The 15,052-nt window shown below is 52.0% G+C and overlaps 1 pseudogene; it reads left to right on the forward strand.

The window, feature by feature from the left end:
* Positions 1-207: 207 nt before the first annotated feature.
* Positions 208-1,545, forward strand: LOC144171464 (uncharacterized; annotated as a pseudogene).
* Positions 1,546-15,052: the final 13,507 nt, after the last annotated feature.

A 15,052-nucleotide genomic window follows, 5' to 3' on the forward strand; every position in this document is an offset into this window, starting at 1 on the left:
CCGAAAGATAAAAGCCTGCAGAGCAGAAGCCGCGGCATTCGATCTCCGACGCTCGCTTGCGTACGATCACTTTGCTGACTGCTGCTTCACCGCCCGTGTATTATTTTAGTTGTTAGGGGAGCACAAGTTCGCTCAAATTAACTTGTTTTTCTTGAAGACAACTGCGTCGTCTTTGGCAACGTGAAATCTGGTGGAGGTGCTGGGTACATGCACCCTCAACCCTCTTCAAATCGTCAAGCAAGCCCAACTCGTTCCAGCCGCCGACAGCAAGGCCTAGAGCCGAAGTTTGGACTACTGCCAGATAAATTGAAGGCGGAAGACGTCACGACCGTTTCCATGGACAACGCATCCACGATGACCAACGCATCGAGCCATCCTGTAGTTCTGCAGCAACCCCGGGAACCATCATCATTTCATGGATCACCCACGGAAGATCCTGAGGACTGATTGGAGAAAGTGGAGCGTGTTCGCATCTTTAACAGGTGGGATGACGTAAAAATGTTTCGGCGTGTCTTCTTCTATTTGGAGGATGCAGCTCGAACTTGGTTCGAGAACCATGAAAGCACTTTGACTGATTGGACTCTCTTCAAGAGCGAGTTCCGTAAAACATTCGCCACCGTCGTGCGAAAGGAACGAGCCGCACTTTTGCTAGAAACGCGCACGCAACACCCCAACGAAGGGGTAGTGATCTTTGTTGAGGAGATGAAGAGGTTGTTTCGACGTGCGGATCTGGAGATGACAGAAGAAAAGAAACTAAGGTTTCTCATGCGAAGGGTAAAGCAGGAGCTTTTTGCTTGCCTTGTCCGCAACCCTCCCAAGACGGTGGCCGAATTTGCGTCTGAGGCGGCCGCGATGGAGAAGACGCTGGAAGTTCGAACGAGGCAGTACGATCGCCCGGTCAACGCGCTGGTTTCCGAGACGATCGGTGCCGGGGCTACAAGCTCCGACACACTGCGCGAGACCATCCGAGCAGTGGTCAGGGAGGACCTTCGTAAGCTTTTTCCAACGACGCCGCAATCTCAAGTAGCTTCCCTGACTGACGTCATCCGCGAAGAGGTTCAACACGCTTTGGGCACTTCTATGCCATCCGAGGCACCCCGCGAGCCACAGGCGATGACCTGCTCTGCGGCTGTTCGTCGACCCCGCCCTGCTCCAACCCGTCTACAAGAAGCTCCGCCGTACCGCCGCCCACTCTCGCCGCCGTCCATTGTACCGCCGTCCACAGCCCAAAACCAGACGCCGAGGAAGACCGACGTTTAGCGAACCGCCGATAATCGTCCGCTGTACTACCACTGCGGAGAGGCCGATCACATCTATCGTCGTTGCCCATACAAGAGACTCGGACTGCGTGGTTTCTCCGTCCACGCACCTCGCCCTCTCCCTGGGCAACGACCACGTGAGATCGACGACTACCTATCTCAAACCAGCCGTGGCACAGCTCGTTTCAACCGTTCGCCGTCGTCCTACCCATACCAATCTCCGAGCCACCGCAGCAATGCTGACTTCTCACGTGGAAGGTCCCCCAGCCCACGCAGGGGAAACTAAAAAATTACGCCCACGTCCCCTCGCGGGAACCCTGGTGCGATTGGACGCTGAAGGGGGTTTCATTGTACGTTTCCATTGGGTCGATTACTCGAATTGCGTGAGCAATCGTCGGGTAATGCGAGAGAGAGAGAGAGAGAGAGAGAGAGAGAGAGAGAGAGAGAGAGAGAGAGAGAGAGAGAGAGAGAGAGAGAGCAAGCGTAGCGCGGACGACCATCGACTGAGAGACCGGCCGGAGCGCTGCGCGCCCGAAGGAGAGGAGACCGCGGAGAGAGAGGGCGCTGCACATGCGCACAGCGCGTTTGCACCGCGCGCAGCGCCGCCCAGCGGTGGAGTGGGAGAGCGCGCCGCACTGCACGCGCCACAGATGTTGGGGGAGAGGGCGCGCTATCACGGCGAGAGGGGGAGGGGCGCAGCGGTGCGGACAACAACAACGACGGACGCACGCAGGAAGGACAGGGCCGCCGACAAGAGATGCTCTCAGCGTCGCATCTAAAAGCAGCAACTTCGGGAGGTAAAGTTGCACAACGGCGGAAAAATGAAAACCCTGCAACGACGCAGCGACTCGCTGAAGACCATGATTCACGACATGCCCGACGCCGACGACCCAATCTAACCCCGACGTGACTCCCGACCACGACGACAGCAAAACAGCGCGACGCGTACCCGACATGACCGAACCTGCTGATGAGAATACAACGAATATCACGACGCACAGTGCCCGACCGTCAACACGCAGAAGCCGAGATACGACGCACCCGGAACTCGAAGAAAGCAGCGTCCGACGTTCAGCTGTCCATCGACGGCTTTGAAGTAGTCGCCCTCATAGACACGGGAGCCGACTACTTAGTCATGAGCGGACCTTTTGCGTCTAAGCTGAAGAAAGTTATGACCAGATGGGACGGTCCGCACATTCGCACAGCAGGAGGCCACCTCGTGACACCAAGTGGAACGTGCACATCGCGCGTCACCATAGACGGCACAATGTACGGCCCTGCGGCGTTCGTCATTTTGCCTAACTGCGCCCGCGACGTAATTCTTGGAATGGACTTTTTGACGGACCACAGTGCAATGATTAATCTACAGACCAAGTCCATAACTTTTTCCTCCGATCACTCCGACGCCGGAACCGAACGCCGTGCTGCCTTAAGGATCGCCGATGATCATGTCACACTGCCACCCCGTGCAAGCTTGATGATCACCGTCTACTGTGAAGATGCTGTTCCTGACGTCGACGCTATCGTAGAGAGTGACCAAAGGTTGCTCCTCGACCGCGGTGTCTCCATTGCAAGAGGCATTGCGCGCTTTACGCAACGCCAATCCCAAGTTTTGGTCACTAATTTCAGCGAGGAATACCAGCATTTAAACAGGGGCGCTGCAATTGCGTTCCTCGAAGAAACGCAAGAAGCAAGTGACGTGATCGCGGTTGCTGACTTTGAACGCGCACCCGAAGATACCTTCAAGCTCCCGAATCCCTCCGACGTGAATCCGGTGTTACCGCAAGAAGAACGGAAGAAATTATTGTATTTGCTGCATCGCTACAGACAGTGTTTTTCGTCGAACTCAAAACTACGTCAGACACCTCTACCGAAGCACCGAATAATAACCGAAGGCGGAGCCCGACCTACCCGACAGTCACCGTACCGCGTCTCTTCACACAAGCGGGAAGCCATCCGGACTCAAGTCGACGACATGCTCAGCGACGACATTATACAGCCATCGAAAAGCCCCTGGGCTGCGCTGGTCATACTCGTGAAGAAAAAGGACGGCACAATAAGGTTTTGCGTTGACTACCGGCGACTGGACAAAATCACCAAAAAGGACGTGTACCCCCTCCCTCGAATCGACGACGCCCTCGACCACCTCTGCCATGCGAAGTACTCCTCATCGATGGATCTGAAGACCGGCTACTGGCAAATTGAAGTGGACGAGAGAGACAGAGAGAAGGCTGCATTTATAACCCCGGACGGCCTATACGAGTTCAAGGTGATGCCGTTCGGGTTGTGCACGGCGCCAGCAACGTTTCAACGAGCCATGGACACGGTGCTAGCTGGCCTGAAGTGGTACACCTGCCTCGTATACCTCGACGACGTTGTGGTGTTCGCCCCCCGGACATTCGACGAACACCTTGCAAGGTTGTAGTCTGTAACTCCAGGCCATCCGTACGTCGGGGTTAACGCTGAAGCCTGAAAAGTGCCGCTTCGCGTACGAAGAACTCAAGTTTTTGGGCCATGTCATCAACGCCGCGGGAGTCCGGCCTGATCCGACGAAAACTTCCGCCATAGCAAACTTCCCAAGACCGAAAGATAAGAAGGGCGTGCGGAGATTTCTCGGACTATGCGCATACTACAGGCGCTTCTTCGCAAACTTCGCAAACTTCGCCCGCATTGCAGAGCCCGCTTGACGAAAGATAGCACCCCTTTCATCTGGGAAAATGCCCAAGAAACAGCCTTCTGCGAGCTGCAACAATGCCTGCAAAGCCCACCTGTGCTAGCGCATTTCGACGAAAACGCCGAAACGGAAATGCACACGGACGCCAGTGATATAGGCTTGGGTGCCGTCCTTGTACAAAAGCAAAGCGGGTGCGAAAAAGTAATCGCCTATGCCAGCCGTGGTCTGTCCAAGGAAGAAAGAAACTACTCAGCCTCTGAGAAAGAGTGCCTCGCTATTATATGGGCCATTTCAAAATTTCGCCCATACGTGTATGGAAGACCATTCAAGGTTGTGACAGACCACCATGCGCTGTGTTGGCTCGCCAATTTGAAGGGCCCCTCTGGCCGTCTTGGTAGGTGGAGCTTGCGCCTGCAAGAATTCGACGTTACAGTAGTCTATAAATCCGGGAGGAAACACTCCGACGCCGACTGCCTGTCCCGTACCCCCGTCGACCCACCACCGCAAGACTCCGATGAAGACAGCGCGTTTTTTGGAGTCGTGACTGAGAGCGACCTGGCCGCCCAGCAGCGTGCCGACTCCGATCTACGCGTTATGATCGACTACCTCCAAGGATGAAACGTCGCCGTGCCCAGGGCCTTCAAACGCTACTTACCTGCATTCCGCCTGAAAAACTCCGTCCTCGTGAAGAATTTCAGCCCCGGAACGAGAGCGAATTATCTTCTTGTCATCCCGGCAGATATTCGTGATGAAATTTTGGAAGCGTGCCACGACGACCCGTCTTCCAGACATCTCGGCACAGCTCGCACAATTGGAAAAATCAAGGCGAGGTACTACTGGCCCCGCCTTACATCCGACTTCACCCACTACGTTCGGAGTTACCGTGACTGCCAGCGACGAAAAACGCCACCGACGAGACCCGCCGGACTTCTGCAGCCGATCGGCGTCCCATCTAGGCCCTTCCAACAAATTGGAATGGACCTTCTGGGCCCGTTCCCTACATCCCGATCCGAGAACAAGTGGATTGTTGTAGCTACAGACTACATGACGCGCTACGCAGAGACCGCCGCTCTTCCGAGGGGGGCTGCACAAGAAGTCGCAAAGTTATTCATAAGCCAAGTTGTGCTGCGACATGGAGCCCCGGAAGTCCTAATCACGGACCGCGGAACGGCCTGTACTGCGGAGCTGATGAAAGGGATATTACGCTACAGCAACACGGATCACCGAAGAACGACGGCGTTCCACCCCCAAACGAACGGACTAACGGAACGCCTTAACAAGACAATCGCGGATATGCTGTCAATGTACGTCGACGTTGAACATAAGACTTGGGGCGAAGTGCTCCCGTATGTCACCTTTGCGTACAACACGGCTATCCAGGAAACTACGCAGATGACGCCGTTCGAGCTTGTCTACGGAAGACGGCCGACTACGATGCTCGACTACATGCTTCCGCATGTAGAAGACGACGACCTCAACGCCAACGTCCAAGGATATCTTCAGCGTGCGGAGGAGGCCCGCCAGCTGGCTCGAGTTCGTACAACGGACCAGCAGCTGGTGGATGCCGGGCGCTACAACCTCCGACGCCGAGACGCCGAGTACCACCCTGGGGATCGTGTGTGGGTTTGGACTCCCATCCGCCGACGCGGACTAAGTGAGAAGCTTCTGCGACGGTATTTCGGACCCTACCAGATTCTACGACGTGTCGGCCAACTTACCTACGAGGTGATCCCCGATGGTGATTCCAAAACATCACGACGACGCACGCGGCCCGAAGTCGTCCACATGGTTCGCTTGAAACCATACTATGCAAAATGACGGACTTTTTTTTGTTGTTTTGTTCGTTCGGACTGTCTTTTATTTTAGCATCGGGTCGATGCACTCTTTGAGGGGGGTAATGCCGCGAACCATGTATGGGTATGTTTATTTATTGTTTGTTTTTACTGCCGGGCCACGCCCGGCTGTGTTATTTGCGTTCCAAACGAAGCGCGTCTTCCTTTCTTTACTTTTATGCCGCACGGGCTATCACATTGAGATAAGCAGACTGTTTCGCCCTAACGTCACTAGCCCAGAATAATCTTCTGTGATCTACAATGTTCTGGATGCGAATCGACGGTTCCAGAAACACTTGCGCCGAAAGATAAAAGCCTGCAGAGCAGACGCCGCGGCATTCGATCTCCGACGCTCGCTTGCGTACGTCACTTTGCTGACTGCTACTTCACCGCCCGTGTGTTATTTGAGTTGTTAGGGGAGCACAAGTTCGCTCCAATAAACTTGTTTTTCTTGAAGACAACTGCGTCGTCTTTGGCAACGTGACAGTGGGCTCATTGGAAGTGTGAGACCGAACAGCCTGCTTAATGCAGTCCAAAACGTTTATGGCTTCGAAACGGAGCCACGACATTCCCCAACGAGCGTCGCGTTTACAGGCGCACCGAAAAATCTGAAACAGCAACTGGACATCTGTACAAGCCGCAGCTGCCAAACGCGCACCAATTTTGCACTTTCCTGGAAGCAGCACGTTTTGAGACTATCCTGCACTGGTGTCAGAAAATAATATGCGAGCTGTATTTTGTGGCACCTCTTACTAGCAACTTCGCCGCACTAGCACTATGCTTGCGGCGGTGCACGCTTTACAGAGAAGAAACAATAGAAATGTTTTGCCACTGGGAATACAGTGCGACAGCGCAGCCCAAAGTCGGCCTATGCACTAGTGTTTATGCACTAGTGTTTGTTAGAAAGGAATAGACTCAAAGAGGAAAAAAAGCGTAAGAACACGAGTGCAAAAAAAAAAAAAAAGGCGGGTGAGTCCGAATAAAGCAAGGTAGCTTGAAGTTCTGCACTTAAGGAACAAATTCAAATTAAGCTGAATTTCTAGATTAAAAAATCAAATGCCCCTTCGTCTAACGACAACGGTGGTTGAAATGCTCAGCTTTCTCGTGAGGGATTCGTTCGCCGTCGTTGGGGTTGTAGGGGATCATACTTTTGGTGACGGAACAGTCGCCATCAGTGAGACCAAGACAGCTTTGCTTTAAGTCCAAACTGATTCGACTGCGTCGGAATAGCGCAATCGGATAGACATCAGCTTCATAATGCGAGGGACCCAGGGAAGCGTTTTTTTTTTTTTTTTTCTTGGGGCGCTTGATCTGCCTCCGCTTATCATCATCCTTGTTTTGTTAAGCCCACTGTGTAAAGTTGGCTTTCCCGCGGAGCGTTTTGTTGCCGGGACGGTCGCCATCAGTGAGGCGTGGAAAGCTTCGCTTTAATAAAGTGCCCAAATTATTAGCTTACAACTAGCCCATACCAAAAGATTAGTAGACGGAACAAAAACAACAGTCAATTTGCAAAGGCCGGAAGAGCAAACAAAGATTTAAGTTTGTCGAAAAAAAAATGGCGGTTAACATTTTCCTGCGAAAGTCGTGGAGTGCATGAATGTGAAAACAAAAAAACTTCGGAAGGAGCAAGAAAGCAAACCGCTCTTTTTAGCATGGTGTGCATTGTTATTCATTCTTGGCTAACACCTCGTGTTGATATGTGGTAAGAGCGTGGAAGGCTATGACCAGCGTTGGTATGTGGGCAAGAGCCAGCTAGGAGGCTAAGCCCTATGAGGCTAGAACCAAGGAATATCATGATTTTCGTCGTCGTCGTCATCATCATCACGTTTAGAACATTGTTCCAAACCAGTTATCCAACCACACCATCATCCAGACATACAGCACCATGGACAAGTTGATACATCTGCTGTGCATCCGCCGAGGTGGCTCAGTGGCTAAAGCGTTGCGCTGCTGAGCACGAGGTCGCGGGTTCGATTCCCGGCCGCGGCGGCCGTTTTTCTGATGGAGGCGTAAAGCAAAAACGCCTGTGTGTATGAGATTTCGGCGCACGTTGAAGATCCCCAGGTGGTCAGAATTAAACCGGAGCCCTCCTCTACGGCACGCCTCATCGCCTGCGTCGGCGCGTTAAACCCTTCAATCAATCAATCAATCAACATCTGCTGTGCATCGGACTTTTCGGTCTAGTAGCCGCCAGAGCTACAAGCGGGGGCTCCGAAGGATGAAACAGGCACGGCTAAGCCTACTCAGCAGCCGATGGTTGGCCGCTGCTTATGAGATTCCAAGAGCTTCGCTTTGTCTGATCCTGCTGCGCTTCCCAGCCAGGCATTACGGAAAGGAAACAGGCAGTGCTCTGTGCGACAGCCCTTCAGCCGCGAAACACCTCCAGCCGCAGAGTCGCACTCTTTTACAGTCACGAGCAGTACCAGCCCGCGCTTGCCATCACGATAACGAGCAATCCGAAGGAGGTCGTGAAGTACTCTGCCTTGCAGTCAACGGATCTTCCGATGCACTTCGCTAGCGTGGAGCTCGTTCACGTGCCCTTGGCTGGAAATTCGGAGCTGCGCTTAAAGCCAATGGCTTCTTTTTTATATATTTTTGTTCATATCTTGATATAATATTTGACTTCTTACGTTGAATCGCTCGAACCACGACCCGCTTTGCCCGAACGCGCGGCCGTAAACATTCACTAGCACTGAACGGCTTACGGCTTGTTGTGCCAGAGCGCCTAGCCCAAATTCGCTGCACGGGGCGACGCGCCGACAGCGGGGCCGATTCGCGCCTCGACCTGTAAACCGGCGCCGCTGAGACAGCGACGGCGTCGCCTTCCCTTTCCCGTCGTGGCGGCTCGGCTGACGCCATCGCTTGGCTTCCATTCGTCGGATTAAAACTTTGACCACCGAGAGAGACAGAGAAATAAACGTTTAATAAAAACGAGCAAATTTGGTGACCTTGTTTATATATATATATATATATATATATATATATATATAGGAAAGCAAGTTCTCTTTGCTGAAACGTAGGCCACAATCGTGCTTTTACCTTGTTCGAAGTTTTTCTTCTCTTGTATATATATATATATATAGCGAATCAGAAATGGCAAATGAGGGGCTCGGTGAAATATGATAGAAAGTAAGGGTTGGCAGTCAAGAAAACCTCGGAAAGCAAAGGGCAGGTTGTGGTGGGTCATAGAAACAGATGAAGACTTTCTTGAGTCAGAAAGTGGTAAAAAAATGCCCGCCGGGTGGGATCCGAACCCACGACTATTCTGGGGTCGTGGGTTCGGATCCCAACCAGCGGGCATTTTTTCACCACTTTCTTTCTGACTCAAAAAATTCTTCATCTGTTTCTATGATCCACCGCAACCTCCCCTTTGCTTTACGAGGTTTTCTTTACTGCCAACCCTTACTTTCTGCTGTTATATATATATATATATATATATATATATATATATATATATATATATATATATATATATATATATATATATATATATATATATATATATATATATATACCTCCGACCACGTTCTACGTGGCGGCCGCTGGGAAAGAAGACGTTCTACGTCTCCCGCGGTAGTCGAGGGGCGGCGCTAGTTGACCGGCCTCAGAGCTCTTGTAAATATAAACCCCCCCTTTAAAGTCGAGAGAGAAGCCGCTGTGGGGATAGCGTAATTGGTTAACGCACCGCACCGGTTATGCGGAGATGTGGGTTCGAGTCCCGCTCCCGGAAAACGGCGGATTTTTTCTCGACTTATATTTTCGCTTATTTTTATCAATGAATCAAAGAAACGTGACAAGCACACGTCATTCGGCCCTATTATATATTTCGAAAAAAAAAAAAAAAAAAAAGCCGAATAGCACTGGCAATGACGACTGCAACCTTGATATGTATATATATATATATATATATATATATATATATATATATATATATATATATATATATAGCGAATCAGAATAGGAAATGAGGGGCTCGTTGAAAATAAGACAGAAATATATATATATATATATATATATATATATATATATATATATATATATATATATATATATATATATATATATATATATATATATATATATAAACGTTGCTTCACCTTTTCGTCGGCTCGAGAACTTCATCGCAGTGGACGGAGCAAGGCAACGTCGCTACACCGGTGACTGCACTCGGATGGCCAGTCGCAACAGCGGTGGCAGCGGCGGGATGGCTCAGTCAGTCCCAACCGTGGTGACAGCGTCGGGATGGCTGATTCCCAACAGTGGTGACAGCGCTGATATTGCCCATTCCCAACAGGAGTGGCAGCGGTGGGATGACTCAGTCCCAACAGTGGATGGCAGCTGCGGGATCGACCGGCAACGGCTACTACCTAGTGTGGTAAGTGCTCAATGTTCCCTCAGTTCACCACACTTCTGTAGCACAGGTTATCGTAGTTTAGAGAAGGGCTGTGTGAACTTTGATTGTTTCAAGCCTAGAGAAGTGTTTTTAAACCAAAGCTATAGTGGCGAGGGTGTAAACAAAGCACTCTAGGGAATTATTTGTGCGTGCCTTACTAGTAGCTCGATAGCAAGGGAATTCTAACGTACAAGCAGCAAGAGGCTCGTGCAAACGATGGAGGACCTTAAAGTGTAGGAACTCATCGAAATTAGCGACGAGCTAGGCCTTAACTAGGGCCGTGCGAAACGGAAGCATGCGATCCTTGAGATCATGCGGAATGAGCTAGAACGTAACGGCTGAGGAAGTCGATGAGGCCAGGGCTGAAATCAAAGAGCGCCGTGAGCGCGAGGAGGCTAAAGAGCGCCATGAGCGTGAGCGCGAAAAGGCTAAAAAGCACCGTGAGCGTGAGCGCGAGGAGGCGGAAAGGCATGAACGGAGAGAGCAAGCCGAAAGGCAAGAACGGCTCAAATTGATGAGGCATAGCCTCCTTTATGGATGAGGCTAGAGTTGAGGCTCCGGCGGTGCTCCGCGGCGTCCAGCGTGACTTCTCCAACGGTTCAGGCGATCGGTCCAAGAAGTTGGGACCAACTGCCGCCGTTCGTTGTTGAGAGGTCAGGGCTGAAAGACGGAGCGTCCGAGGACAAACGCGAAGTCACCGCAATCGCATTGGACAGAGAAACGAGCCAGGAAAACCAAAATGGCGCAGAGACAGAGGAGCCGCGTCGAAATAAAGATTTCGAAACGCGCAAACAGTTTGCGAGTTTGTGGAGAGAGCATGGCACTCACGAGATCGCAAGCTGGGAAGCTCTCGCAGAAACTTGACTATTCTCCCGCGAGCAAGACACGAAAGGACGCCTAGCAGCGTAGCCCGAACTACAAGCCGACCGAAAACTCTCGCGGTAGGTTAGTCGAACCACGAGCGGCCGAAGCGGGTTGCGTCAAACCCTTCGGTGGAGAAACGCAGCGGACGCAGCCGGGCGAGGCGAACAGAACGTTGTTCCCAGTGTGCGATCAGCTGTTGCGTGAAAACGAGTTCAAGGTCGGAGCGCTGCCGAGAAAGAAATCCAGTGAGCTCGTAGCGAATGACGCTAACAGGGAAAGCACCGCCCTCTCGGAGAGCAAAGGTATCTAAACGAGATAACGTAAAAGATGAGACTTCCGAGAGAGGGCCGTACGAGTCTGCTGATCGCGTTCATGTGTCGGCCTCGGTTTCGGCGATCTCGGCAGAATGCTCAGAATCAGGGGAGGCCTTTGAGACCGCTTCCAACTGACGCGCGCACAGTGCGCGAGATAAGTTAACGAGGTTTCGCGGCAGAGTGTGAACAAAGAGGCTAGCCAGACGAAGCCGCACGAGCCGCCGGAAACAGGTGTTCCTTCGGGTGCGAGCTCTAACACGGGCGATGTTGTGGCAAAGCCTGTGAGCGGGATACGAAAGACACGCGAGCAACGAAGCCCGTGTGGCGAGTGGACCGAAAGCTCTGGCGGTAGCTTAAACAAGCCACCAACGGTTGAAGCGGGTTACGTCACCCCCATCGGCAGGGAAACCCAGCAGCGGGCCGCTCCCTGCGAGGCGAACTCGACATTGACTCCAGTCCTCGATAGCTGGCATGGAACCAAGGTAGTGCACAGCTCAAACTTTACCCGCATTCCAACCCAGTGGAGCGAACGCACTCAGTGCGAAAGCGAAGGTTGAGAGCCCTCTGCGTTCGGCGAAAACGCGATTGGGAGGCATGCGTGCCTGCCATTACATTGACCTTGAAGTCAGCTCCGCACGAAATTACGGGCGTCAGCCCTGTGAAGCTTGTATATGACCGGGGAAAGAGAACGCGTTGTGAATGATGAAACGAGCCGGGGGTGAAGAGCTAGTTGTAACACTAAGTTCGTTTCCCCGTTCGGAAGTCTGTCCCGTCATGAGCTTCGGTCTCAAAAACGCGCAGTATTGCTTCTCAAAACTAATGGATCACGTGTTGATTGATTGATAGGAGGGTTTAACGCGCCGACACAATGCAGGCGATGAGCCGCGCCATAGTGGAGGGCTCCGGATTAATTTTGCCGAAATCTCGTACACATGGGCATTTTTGCTTTTCACCTCGGTCAGAAAAGTGGCCTCCATGGCCGGGAATCGAACCTGTGACCTCGTGCTCAGCAGCACGCCTTAGCCACTGAGACACCGCGGCAGGTTGAATCACGTGTTTCGTAGCCTGTCTGAGTATTCGCTCCTTTACCTCGATGATGTTGCCATCTTTTCTAACACATGGTAGGAGCATGTGGAGCACTCGTGCTGAGCAAACTCAAAGAAGCAGGCGTAACAGTCAAACCTTCGAATTGTCACCTAGGTTGCGCTGAAGGGGCGTATCTAGCGCATGTGGTGGTAGCGCGGCCGATGCAGACCATCAGAAATCAAGGTAGCCGCGGTCGTGAACTATCGCCGACCAACGACTATGTCAGAGATACGGGCTTTTTTGGGTTTGGCTGGATATTACCAGCATTATGTGAAAGATTACTCCACACTTGCTAGTCCTTAAACTGATGCTCTTAGAAAGACTGAGCCAGCCAAGGTGGAATGGGACACAAAGGATGAGGACGCGTTTCAAACGCTGAAACGAGCCTTGGGCGAGGAGCCAGTTCTAATGGCCCCCGACTTTTCGAAGGGTTTCGTGATTGAGTGCGATGCGAGTGATCGTGGCATGGGAGCTGTACTATGCCAAGAGGATGCAAACAGCCGGGAACGACCAGTTTTGTACTTAAGCCGCAAGCTAACTTGCAGGGGAGAGGCGTACAGTACTAAGCCGTGCGTTCTATAGGTAATGCAGCCTTCGTCCTCCCTCAGACGTTTCGTTTCGTCTCTTCGTGAACAGCTTTTAGCTTAGCAGGTAGATGGGAGCAAAATTATTGCCCTTATTTGCTGCCTCAGTTGATTATTTCCGCACCGCGTTTTTTCAAGTAGTCCATAGTTTGAGTTCTTATTTTAAGGGTCTTGCGTCTCGCATGGGCCTCTTAGTGTAGAGGGTCTAAATTGGGGATAGACACATAGCTAGGAGAGTTTATCACGTTTTAGTCTGGTGTTCTGACGGGGGACAGAGGGTGCTTGCTTGCGCTGGGTGTTGCCTGTTGTCGGTCGGTTCTTTGCAAGCTGCAGAACGGTGAGCAACCAGTGCTGAGAAACAAGACCGGAAGATCAGGGCGAAGTCGGTCGAGACCCTGGGCAGCACGGCGATGTACCTGTGATCCGGACCTGGCAGGTGGCACCTGTTCGTGGAAAGGAGCATGGAGCTGCCCTTTTCCTGGAGCACTGGAGGTGAACCTGGATGAGCCTGGATGAGCCTGGCGAACGAGCGTGCCCGGCATCCGAGCTATGTGGAGGCAGCTCATCTTCCTGGCGCATTGTCTGGCGGCGGGGGTGCTGTTGTGCCAGAGTGCCTAGCCCAAAGTCGCTGCACGGGGCGACGCGCCGACAGCGGGGCTGATTCCCGCCTCGACCAAACCGCCCACGGCAGACGTGCCGCTACATACTTGGAGCGGCGACGGCGTCGCCTTCCTTTCCCGTCGTGGAATCGAAATTTTCGTGTTCCTTTCCCGTCGTGGAATCGCTTCGCCTCCATTCCTCGGATTCAAACTTCTCGCGGCTGCAACGGACTCCCGGGGGTATAAAACCCGCCTGGAAGCACAGCGAGCACAGTACTTTTTGGAGGCACCGAGTGGAGACGTGCTGTCGCCTTTGTGCGAGCCATGTAACGTTGTTGTTACCCTTGTATAGACTGTATATAAATGTTGCTTCAACTTTTCGTCGGCTCGAGAACTTCATCACTCTGCTAAGCGCCGCGTCGATAGCGGACAAAGCAATACAGCGTCGCTACACCGGTGACTGCACTCAGATGGCCAGTCTCAACCGTGGTGACAGCGTCGGGATGGCTGATTCCCAACAGTGGTGACAGCGCTGGGATTGCCCACTCCCAACAGGGGTGGCAGCGGTGGGATGACCGAGTCCCAACACGCTGCGTGGTGTTAGCAACGTTTGCCGGTGTGCTGTGACGATTGCATTTGGCATTCTGCTGGGAGTTACCGCGCCACCTTTCTTTTACATTATAGCATTGTAACGAGGATCCTATCAGCTGAGAGGTGGTGCGAAAAACTAAGTTTGGTTTCGCTCGCATGCGCACTTGCGTACGTTCGCCTTATCGGTGCCCCAGCGTTGTGGCACATTGTATGTGCCACATTGTCGTGACGACACTTGTGGTACGTACGTTTTTGCCTCCTTCAGCGTATTGGAAAACAAGGTGCAGAACCACCGATTATGGGGGCGGGCGCGGGAAGAACGGATCATTCTCGGCCTCACTTGGAGGTAGTACACGGGCTGGTTGGCCGAGGACTGCTCAATCCGTGCGATAGGTATATATGTGAAAAACGAATGTGAGATTACGCCTGGGATGGATCGTGGTGAGTACCGGCCTGACTGCAGCCTTGACAATAAACGGTTGATTACCTAGAATAGGATGATGATGATGAAGTTGTGGTTTTTCGGCACAGCAACCTTTCGGTTATAATGCGCCAAACATAGGGTAGAATAGTTATGCGACGGTTAAACGATGTTATTAAAGGTGTTGTGAAGATTAAAAACACTTTGAAAGGAGTCAAAGATGTACATATCTAAAACCGGTGCAGAAGGCCGGTGTCCTCAAAAAATTTGAAAACGTTACTAAAATCCACCAACGGTTCATCACTAAGTAACAGCATAGGGTGTAAAGGGATGCAAAAGGTGTATAATGCTTTGAAATGTGTGACGCGTGCTGCTTCAAGGTGTGGAAAGCTTATTAAAACATTAAGTTCAGTAAGTGGATCTCCACAGTGGTCA

This window comes from Haemaphysalis longicornis, unplaced genomic scaffold (assembly GCF_048455015.1).
Source record: "Haemaphysalis longicornis isolate Haplotype H1 unplaced genomic scaffold, Haemaphysalis longicornis Haplotype H1 scaffold_1, whole genome shotgun sequence".
NCBI lineage: Eukaryota > Metazoa > Arthropoda > Arachnida > Ixodida > Ixodidae > Haemaphysalis > Haemaphysalis longicornis.